This window comes from Melitaea cinxia, chromosome 17, assembly GCF_905220565.1.
Source record: "Melitaea cinxia chromosome 17, ilMelCinx1.1, whole genome shotgun sequence".
In the NCBI taxonomy this organism is placed as follows: Eukaryota; Metazoa; Arthropoda; class Insecta; order Lepidoptera; family Nymphalidae; genus Melitaea; species Melitaea cinxia.
In genome coordinates, this window is record NC_059410.1 from 2,885,832 (window position 1) to 2,895,674 (window position 9,843).

Below are 9,843 nucleotides of genomic sequence, written 5' to 3' on the forward strand. Positions count from 1 at the left end.
ATTATTATTAAAAACCGCTTTTTACTAAGTGCATATGGATATATACACGGTACATATACAAAAATAGTATTTTTAAAATTTTTGTCTGTCTGTCTGTTTGTGCCGGCTAATCTCTGAAACGGCTGCCCTGATTTTGATGGGAATTTCACAGGCAGATAGCTGATGTAGTAAGGAGTAATTTAGGATACTTTGATTTTAGAAATTTATTTATTTTATAACTCTGCAAACTGACCATAACTTTTTTGTTAAATTTCATGCGAACGAAGTCGCGGGCACAGCTAGTGAACGTATAAAACGAGATGATATTTATATTCTCATCTGATGTCTAATGTCTTCAAAGTGTGTTTAAAGGATTGTCGTCTTGGAGTCTGATGTTTTGTCAAACCGTCCCTTTTATTTGATTAAATTTTCATAATGACATACACTCCTTTGATGTCAATTCTCTTAATTTGAAACGTATACGCTAATTACTTGTCATATGGTTTACATTTTAAAATAACCGCTTCAGACATATTAAATAATACTTGTATCTTCCATTAGTAAAATCTATCTATATTTAAATTTATAAACAACACAAATTATACAAAATATATAAAATTCTATTACATATGTGTATTAAAATTGTCTAACGTTTCTTTTCAGTCGTAACGTAATATTTTATGGCCTTTCTCTTGAACTAGTTCTTGATATAATCGTTTAAAAATAAATAAAATAACACTCCAATTTTATTATATCATTGATGATTAATCATTTGCAACCACACTTAAATTAGCACGGGTGTTTAATGTTTATCTTTCATTTTGTATTTACTCAACAAATAAAAGTGTCATTATTTAATATCTGTCCAACGAAAATAGAAATAAAAATTTTATATACACAACTAGCAGTGCCTACGACTTCGTCCGCGTGGAATTAACAAATAAAGTTATTTTTCCGTTCGCAGTTATAAAATAAATAAATTTATTAAATGAAAGTAGCCTAAGTTATTCCATATTACATTACCTATCTGTCAGCGAAAGTCCCATCAACATAGGTCCAGCCGTTTCAGAGATTAGCCGGAACAAACAGATAAAAAATGTAAAAACTATATATTTTAGTGTATGTACATCTCTATATATGCATTTAGTAAAAAGCGGTTATTTTAATATCACAAACAGACACTTCAATTTTATTTCTGTTATCCTTACACTTTACATTTGATATGAACTAATTAAAAGTATTTTTAAATCATATAAAAGGCTTGCAGAATATATTGTTAGACTATATTTTGCTAACCTTGATTCGTTTTTTGTATTTCACTATAAAAACAACTGATAGCTAGGTTCAAGGCGAAGTGGCTCTTGTGGCTACCGAAAGTGTTTATTATTTAGAGGTTTAAACTGAGGTAGGGCACAGCAGGAAATTCCCTGCTCAAAATATGGAGCAGCCCGACTGGGGCCGATTTTTATGAAATTTTGTGTGCATATCGGGTAGGTCTGAAAATGGAACAGCATCTATTTACATACCCCTAAGATGCCCCTAAGTTATTAAAGGGGGGGGGGGGGGGTATTAAGGGAGTTAATAACATATATGGCAAATCAACGTTTGCGGGGTCAGCTAATCTTATATATAAAATTCTCGTGCTACAATGTTAGTTATAATACTCCTCCGAAACGGCTGGATCGATTTTTATGAATTTTTTTGTGCATATCGAGTAGGTCTGAGAATCGGCTAACATCTATTTTTCATACACCTAAGTTATAAGGGGGAGGGGATTTATAACATATTGCAAAACAACGTTTGCGGGGTCAGCTAGTAATAAATAAATATTAGACAGTTCTTCGTCACACTATACTTTATTGACAAATTACAAAACGCTATGTAATTGTTACACAAATTTTATTAGCAAACCTCTTTTCTCCAATTAAAATATTTTCACACGTGCCTCAAAGCGAATAATAATAGATCTTTTATAGTCGATATTAAGGAAAGAAGATACGTCTATGGAATTGCCATACATCCGGTGCATAACTCCGGGGGTGTGTATACGCTATAAAGAGTTTATTTCAAATTCGCGCGTCAAACAACACAAAAAACAAATACCAATGGTTTGAAGAAATCGATAAATTTTATGAGTAGTCGTTTATGAACAGCGGATTCGTGAAGAATGTTTATTACTTAAGCTATTTCGATAAACCCACTCGTTCTAGTTCGGTGTTGGGTGGAAAAGACTCTTTCGTCTTCATAATATCGTTACGTTAGTTACGTTGCTCCTCTTTATTTAAAAAAATAAATTATGTGGTTGTCATGGGACACCAGGTAGGAACGAAGTTCCTTCGGAAGTATAGAAGCAACACAATTTGAAAAAAAAAAATAGAATTTTATATATATTTTCTAGTTCTTGATTTTTTTTTTATATTGATTGGTTTTTAATTAAGTACATAAAAGTATTTAGGAAATTTAGTATTTTAGAAAATAATAAATACCGTAAAATAAAATACACCAAACAAAATAATAATAATAATAATAATAATTCAAACTATTGAGTGAAATAAAAAAAAAACATGTCTTTATTTATTTTTGTCGACAGTATAAAATTACATAAATAATTTAAAATAATTGTGTTTGCTCGCAAACGAAAAAAAAAACCGACTTCAATTACACCGACGAGTAATCGAAAACGTAGATCGACGAAAAAATAGTCAAGTAACTACGCGTTATCAAAGATTACTCAAAAAGTAGTGATCAGATCTCAATAAAATTTATATGTGACTACATGACAAACATCAGCTTTCGATTAAATTAAAAATTATCAAAATCGGTACACCCAGTAAAAAGTTATTGCGGATTTTCAAGAGTTTCCCTCGATTTCTCCGGGATCCCATCATCAGATCCTAGTTTCCTTATCATGGTACTAAACTAGAGATATCTTCTTTCCAACAAAAAAAGAATTAACAAAATCGGTACAGCTAGTAAAAAGTTATTGCGGATTTTCAAGAGTTTCCCTCGATTTCTCTGGGATCCCATCATCAGATCCTGGTTTCCTTATCATGGTATCAAACTAGGGATATCCCCTTTCCAACAAAAAAAGAATTATCAAAATCGGTACACCCAGTAGAAAGTTATGCGGTATAATACAACGTAGGTCGACGAAAAAAGCGTCAAGTAAAAACGCATTATTAGATATAACTCGAAAAGTAGTTGTTAGATCGCAAATAAATTTAAATGGGACCAATTGGCACACATCACCTTTCGATTAAAAAAACATTTGTCGAAATCGGTCCACACGGTCAAAAGTTCTGATGTAACATACATAAAAAAAAAAAAAATACAGTCGAATTGAGAACCTCCTCCTTTTTTGGAAGTCGGTTAAAAAGTTTACTAGTAATATTTTAGTTTTACAAACGTCATATTATACAGTCGTGTGACTGATATTACGTCACTTCCGTTTTATATTTTTCTTACGGTTTTAGTATCACATTTTTTCAGTTCGGTCGCCCAGCAAAATCAAGCCTGCCGTAAGGAACTTCGTTCCAATAAAATCTCATTCAAACTTAATAAACTTCTTATATGACTTTGTTTTTAATTAATATTATTTTTAAGGTTTTATTATAAACTAGTTGACCCGATGAACTCTGTTGCCATATTTTTTTTGTGATTGTGACATATTTTATACAAACATTGTCCTGACAACAACGATCCAAAACATCCAATTTGGTGCAGTCGCTTAAAGTTATGCGCTTACATTCATTTTGGAAATTCATTTTTATTTATATAGATATTTACAGACAATTTTAGCTATTGCTTGACCTTCAAAATGGTCTCAACTAGATGCAGGTAGCCGTTCCGATTTGTTTTAAAAGTGCAAACATTTTTATTCAATGTCGTTTACGATAGCAGCTCGTACTAACGCGCTGTTTACTTACCGCTTACCGGAATCTTTGAATGGTTGGCGCACGCACCACAATCCACCTGGTACATTCCCCTGTCAACTTTACATTGCGTATCAAGCACACGACTCCCGAAACAACGTTACTACTGAACAAGTAATGATAATTTAACAAGTAAAATTTTTAGTGAATTTCGTAGAATGTGCGTGAAGACGATCGCAGACAGCGCGTCTACTCGATTCGTCCATCTTTATTCCACGTCTTAAGCGATTTTAGCCCTTATATCGGTGATTATAGAATTAAAATCTGTTAATATCGTGAACGGTGAATAGTGTTTTTGTCACATTGTTTATATTTGAAATCAACGTTTGGTTACACGAGTTCCGCGTAAGACGCGGGGCGTCCATCAATTACTGGGATTCGAGGAAAAAAAAGATTTATAGTAGGCGTGACGGGATCGACACAATAAAATATTTTGTTGATTAAAATCTTAAAATGATGTACACGACGATGAAATGTCGGATGTATTGTCTGCATAAGATTTTACTGCTATGCTGTTATATTATACAAGAGTTCGTAGTGAATATTCTGAAGCGAATGATATTTGACTGAATCAGGTTTTGGAGTTTTTCTAAGGATATTGAAGGTAATATTAACACAAACTTCATAAGAACTATTAAACCAAACTATTTTTTTTTGTGACCAAACTATTTATTGAGCTACTGTTTTCCCAAGTTTCAGTTATGATAGAATACTTCTTCCCTCCTTATGGATTTAAAGGTAGGTAGTTTTTAAATTCCAAGTTTATATTCGTAGAGTAGAAAAATATACCGTTTTGATTTCCTATTTTTTTTACGACAGTTACATGGAAAGTAAAAAAAAAATATTGTTTTCTAGCTGTGCCCCGCGGTTACACATTAGTTTGAAGAAAAAATATCCTATAGCCTTCCTCAGAATTCCTCGGTAAATGGGCTATCTAATACAAAAATATTTTTTCTATTCCAACATATAAAACCAAATAAACAAACATTTCAGCTTAATAATATTTATTGTGTATTTTTTATCTACCTCATGGATGTATCATCGTTGAGCTTTAATGGGACATCATTAATACACCCCTCATTATATACCGACCTTTAAATAATAATATTTAAACAAATATATCGTCATAAAAAGACTCATTTCCTACTTGTCTAAATAGCTGTCTTTTAAAAATAGGAACCAATTTTGTCTGACTCGATAATTCGTATGAAGTTTACTTTAAAAATTCTACCTGTAGCAAGTAGAATTAAACAGTCAGGGTTTAGTAACGGAGATTAGTCATCAAATATTTAACATTTCGTGGCACGTAAAAGATACGTTGTAATAAACTCATCACTACATTTGTTTTCCGCAGTAGGTGATAATCGGTGAGGTAGTCACTATACAAAATTAGCTTCAATTTTGCACTTAATACCGAGAAGTAAAATTGCGTGTCATTCTAAATTCAAAATACCTAGGCACCTAATTTCGTAAATTAGAACGTAAACATGTCATTCACAAGTCGTTGTGATCACTTTTGTGTATTTATGACACTACCTAATTTTTGCAAGTTCATCTTTATTTGTGTTAATCACCATGTTCGAAAATAAGCAATCCGTAGCAAACGTCTGTATGGTGGGTCTCCTTTTCCAACAAGAAAAGGAATTAAGTCACTTGCAATGACACTCATTGCCATGGCTATAGTACTTTTTACAGGGAGAGGCCTTTGCTACGAAAAAAAAATATCGAACTAGAGTAGATTTCTTAGGTAGAATCGATTGTGAAATTTTGTTTAGCTTCAAATTTCGATTGCGTAACTCAACATCCCTGTCCTTTTTTATACGCCTTCTATGACACTCGAAATAAACATTTTTGATTCAATGATAATGGATCATATAAACACGAGTACATAGTCCAACTTTCAGAAAATTCTGATATAGTCAAATCTTTAAATGGTGCTGTGAAAAGCGCTACTTTAAAACTGTAGATACTTACACAATATAATGTAATGGTTATTCAAAGTCATGTATTTTTTATGACAATCTGAATCACCTATCATTATCATAGGGATTGACACGCCAACATTGTTATAATTATTTAATTCTACGAAGACTCGAACATAATTGTACACGTATTTTATGATATAATATGCTATGAATGAAATGGTATTTCCTACTGCCAACGTCACACGATGTAACAGAATTTCAAAAGAGGTTATATAATTATGTTTCAAGTTTAATTCTATGTTAAAGATATGGAGGGTAGAGAAAACTTGAAAAAGTGTCCAGATGTATACTGAAAATAAAGGTCCCAGTATCTACCACAATAGCGCTGGCGTTCGAAAAACTACGATATGAAAATAGCTTTTGTAGACGGAGTGAAGTTTACTAAGTAAAAATATTTAAAAACTTTCATTACTAGCGTAGTTAGTAAAATTTCAGTACACAATACCTAAACTATTTACTTAGTTTAAAGTGTTTTAATAATTATAACAAAAATACTGCCATGAGAAAACTTGATAAATATTATTCTAATTACTGTTAGCACTTACTTTATAATTAATTATTTAGTTATTTTTTTTAAATAATCCTATACGAGTCGCCCTTATTGGACGCGTTTTGCGGACACTTTTAATACATAGAAACGGTTCTCTTTTCTTTTAACCCTTCATCTGAAATCTATTCTGCATTACAAACAAAATTATATTTAAAAAAGTAGGAAAACGCAAGTCAACTTGCACCATTCGTATTTCAAAAATAACAAACACGCAGTGTTCAATGTAGGTACCATAAAAATTCAGTTCACTTTGAATTTTATTTCGCTTTCTATAAAAAATACTTGTACTTATAAAAAAAAAAAACAAAAAAAAAAATCATGGCAAACGTATAATAATTAAAATGTGTATATGGCGTATATGAAATAAGTGGCTCTATGATCAACGTCATATCGACGGTATTTTTAATGAGCAATATTAAAAAGTCGTAACTTAAAAAAATAACTTGTAAAGATAATGATGTAGCTATCATTCACGTTGAGGTTTGCGTGTAACGTTTCAATATTACCTTTTTTTATAAGGCGATTCAGCGAACACAGCCCGGCGCGAGCGCAGACGATGACGTAAAACCCTTCCAGTCGGGATCCAAGCGAAAAAAAACAATTAATTTCTCAAAAATGATACGTTTTGACTGATCGAGTAATATATTCATATGTATTTGCGCCCGTAGTCTTATATCATGTAATAATAATCTCTATTTAAATATGTGTAAGGATTATTTTGTTGTAAATCGTGTAGTGTAAGCGCGCTCTGGTCGGTGAACTGATCTGACAGTTCAACAATGTGTGGTTACGTAATGCGTTTTTATTAAACGAGGAATGTAATTGCATGTGTAATTTATTATTAAGTATATTATGTGGACGAGTATATTACAAATACTCAAATTAATATTCAAAATTTTAAGCCATTAAACGTTTCATCTAATAATTGTGTTTGCTTGCAAACGAAAAATCCAATCCAAATCGGTATATCCAGTAGAAAGTTATGCGGTATAATACAACTTAGGTCGACGAAAAAAGCGTCAAGTAAAAACGCATTATTAGATATAACTCGAAAAGTAGTTGTTAGATCTCAAATAAATTTAAATGGGACCAATTTTTACTGGATGTACCGATTTTGATAATTCTTTTTTTGTTGTAAAGGGGATATCCATAGTTTGATACCATGATAAAGAAACTAGGCACGGATGATGGGATCCCAGAGAAATCGAGGGAAACTCTCGAAAATCCGCAATAACTTTTTACTGGGTATACCGATTTTGATAATTTTTAATTTAATCAAAAGCTGATGTTTATTATGTGGTCACATATAAATTTTATCGAGATCTGATTACTACTTTTTGAATAATCTTTGATAACGCGTAGTTACTTGACTATTTTTTCGTCGATCTACGTTATATTACACGTCGATGTAATTGAAGTCGGTTTTTTTTCGTTTGTCTGCAAACACAACTATTATTTGTAGATTGTAACACTGACGATGAACGAATGTAACACTGACTAGTCTCCTTCATATAATTCTCATTGATATCCATTTAACCAAATGAATGTTCATTTCTCACACACTCACTTCTGCCTAAGACAGTCCACTGCTAGACATAGGCCTCCACAAGTTCCCTTCAGTTTAGTTCACTTGAGATGTCTAATCTTTTGTTATTGTTAGCCAGTGGTGGATTTACCAGTAGGCTGAGTAGGCTGGAGCCTAGGGCGGCGATTCTTCTTAGTTGATGACCATTTATTAATTTATAATATGCAAGATTTTTTACACAGTTCGAATAATTCATATACACATTATAGATGTATGTCAATATTTTTATGTTATAAGGTCAAATCCTTTTCAAGTACAATATAGAAATACCTAACCTTACCTACACCCACATTCCGCGCCACTTTTACCAACATCTAATGTAATTAGCACTCTACAGCAAGCAACGCTGTGACTTCATCAGTCGCCGAAGACTGACCTTAAACTCGAAACGATCTCTTGTCAATAGTGACGTTTGGAAGTGTATCGTTGCATCATTCTATTCAGCTTTTATATTTGGTAACGTTTCTGTAATTAAATTATACTCTATGACATGGCGACCGATTTTCTTTTCTTAATTTTCTTTTATACAAACTTATTCTGACAATAACGAACACAAAAAAAAAAAAAAAAAACTATACAATTAGGTGCAGGCATTCGGAAGTTATACGCGTACATACATATCGGGGATATATATGCGCTAAATCATAGTTTTTTTTTTAATATAGCCTGTATTTGCTTTTTTTTTAATTTTTCCTCGTTATTGAGGTGACACAGCAATGAATATCTTGCTCAAAGTCTGGAGCAGCTCAATTGAGAAAGTATCTCAATCTTATAGAAGAAAGTTCGGCATCGTAGTTGTATAAAATTAAAAGATGTATGGTTATCCTTCCTTATGCTTTTTCTGTTTGTCAGAATAGTTGCCAACATAGTATCAACACATGGAAAGCAGATAAGCGTACACCAACTTCACGACCCCACCCACCAAGTTTAACATATCTATTGCTTAGCATATTTACGAAATCTTGTAGACAACATTAGAGTATTAGATTCCACTTCAAAGATTTAAAACTGACGAAAATATTGATAGATAACGTAAATTAAACTATTCAAGATCAAATAAAAGCCAATCAGCACCAATCAGTAGATAAGATAGTCAGGGCTCGTGTCAAAATAAGACATTGCAGTATATAATAAACAGATTTGTATGTTTGTAACAGATAAAATAGTACCTGCGAGTCTCTTGTTGATTCTACAAAGCAGAATCTTGATTCCGAATCGTCGGTAGCTTCATTTTAACAATAATTAATTTATAAAAGACCAATGTAATTAAAATTTTAAAATAATGATTCAGATCGTACATTTGAAAATAATTCTGCTAGAGTATTTACTCTAAGAGTCTTGCTATGTCAGTTAAGAGCATAACACAAAATGGACAGTTGAAGTGCATACGCAAACAATTCCGCAACTTCTCAGAATTATTTAAGAGGATAGATTCCACATAGCATAGTTTCTTTGTTGGGAAGCGAGTACCTTTTGTTGATTTCTAAGTATCTTAAGTATAGTTTATTATAATAACCCACATAGGTCAGGCAGTAGAATTCAAATAACTTTTCGGGCAATAAAAAATAATACATGTAGTTCGTCTGATTAAGTGCCTGTTTCACCAGTTGTAGATAACGCTATTTGACGAATGTTGATATCCAACAGATAAAAGTTTATGATATATTGCTTTTTTTATTCACCATAAATTGAATCTAAAAGCTGTACTTCATTCATTGAGGTGAAACAGGTCCTAGTGGCCTATTTGACCTCTTGCTGTTATAGTCTAATCGTAACTTATTTGCAGGATAAACTTTACTCATAACTGGTGGA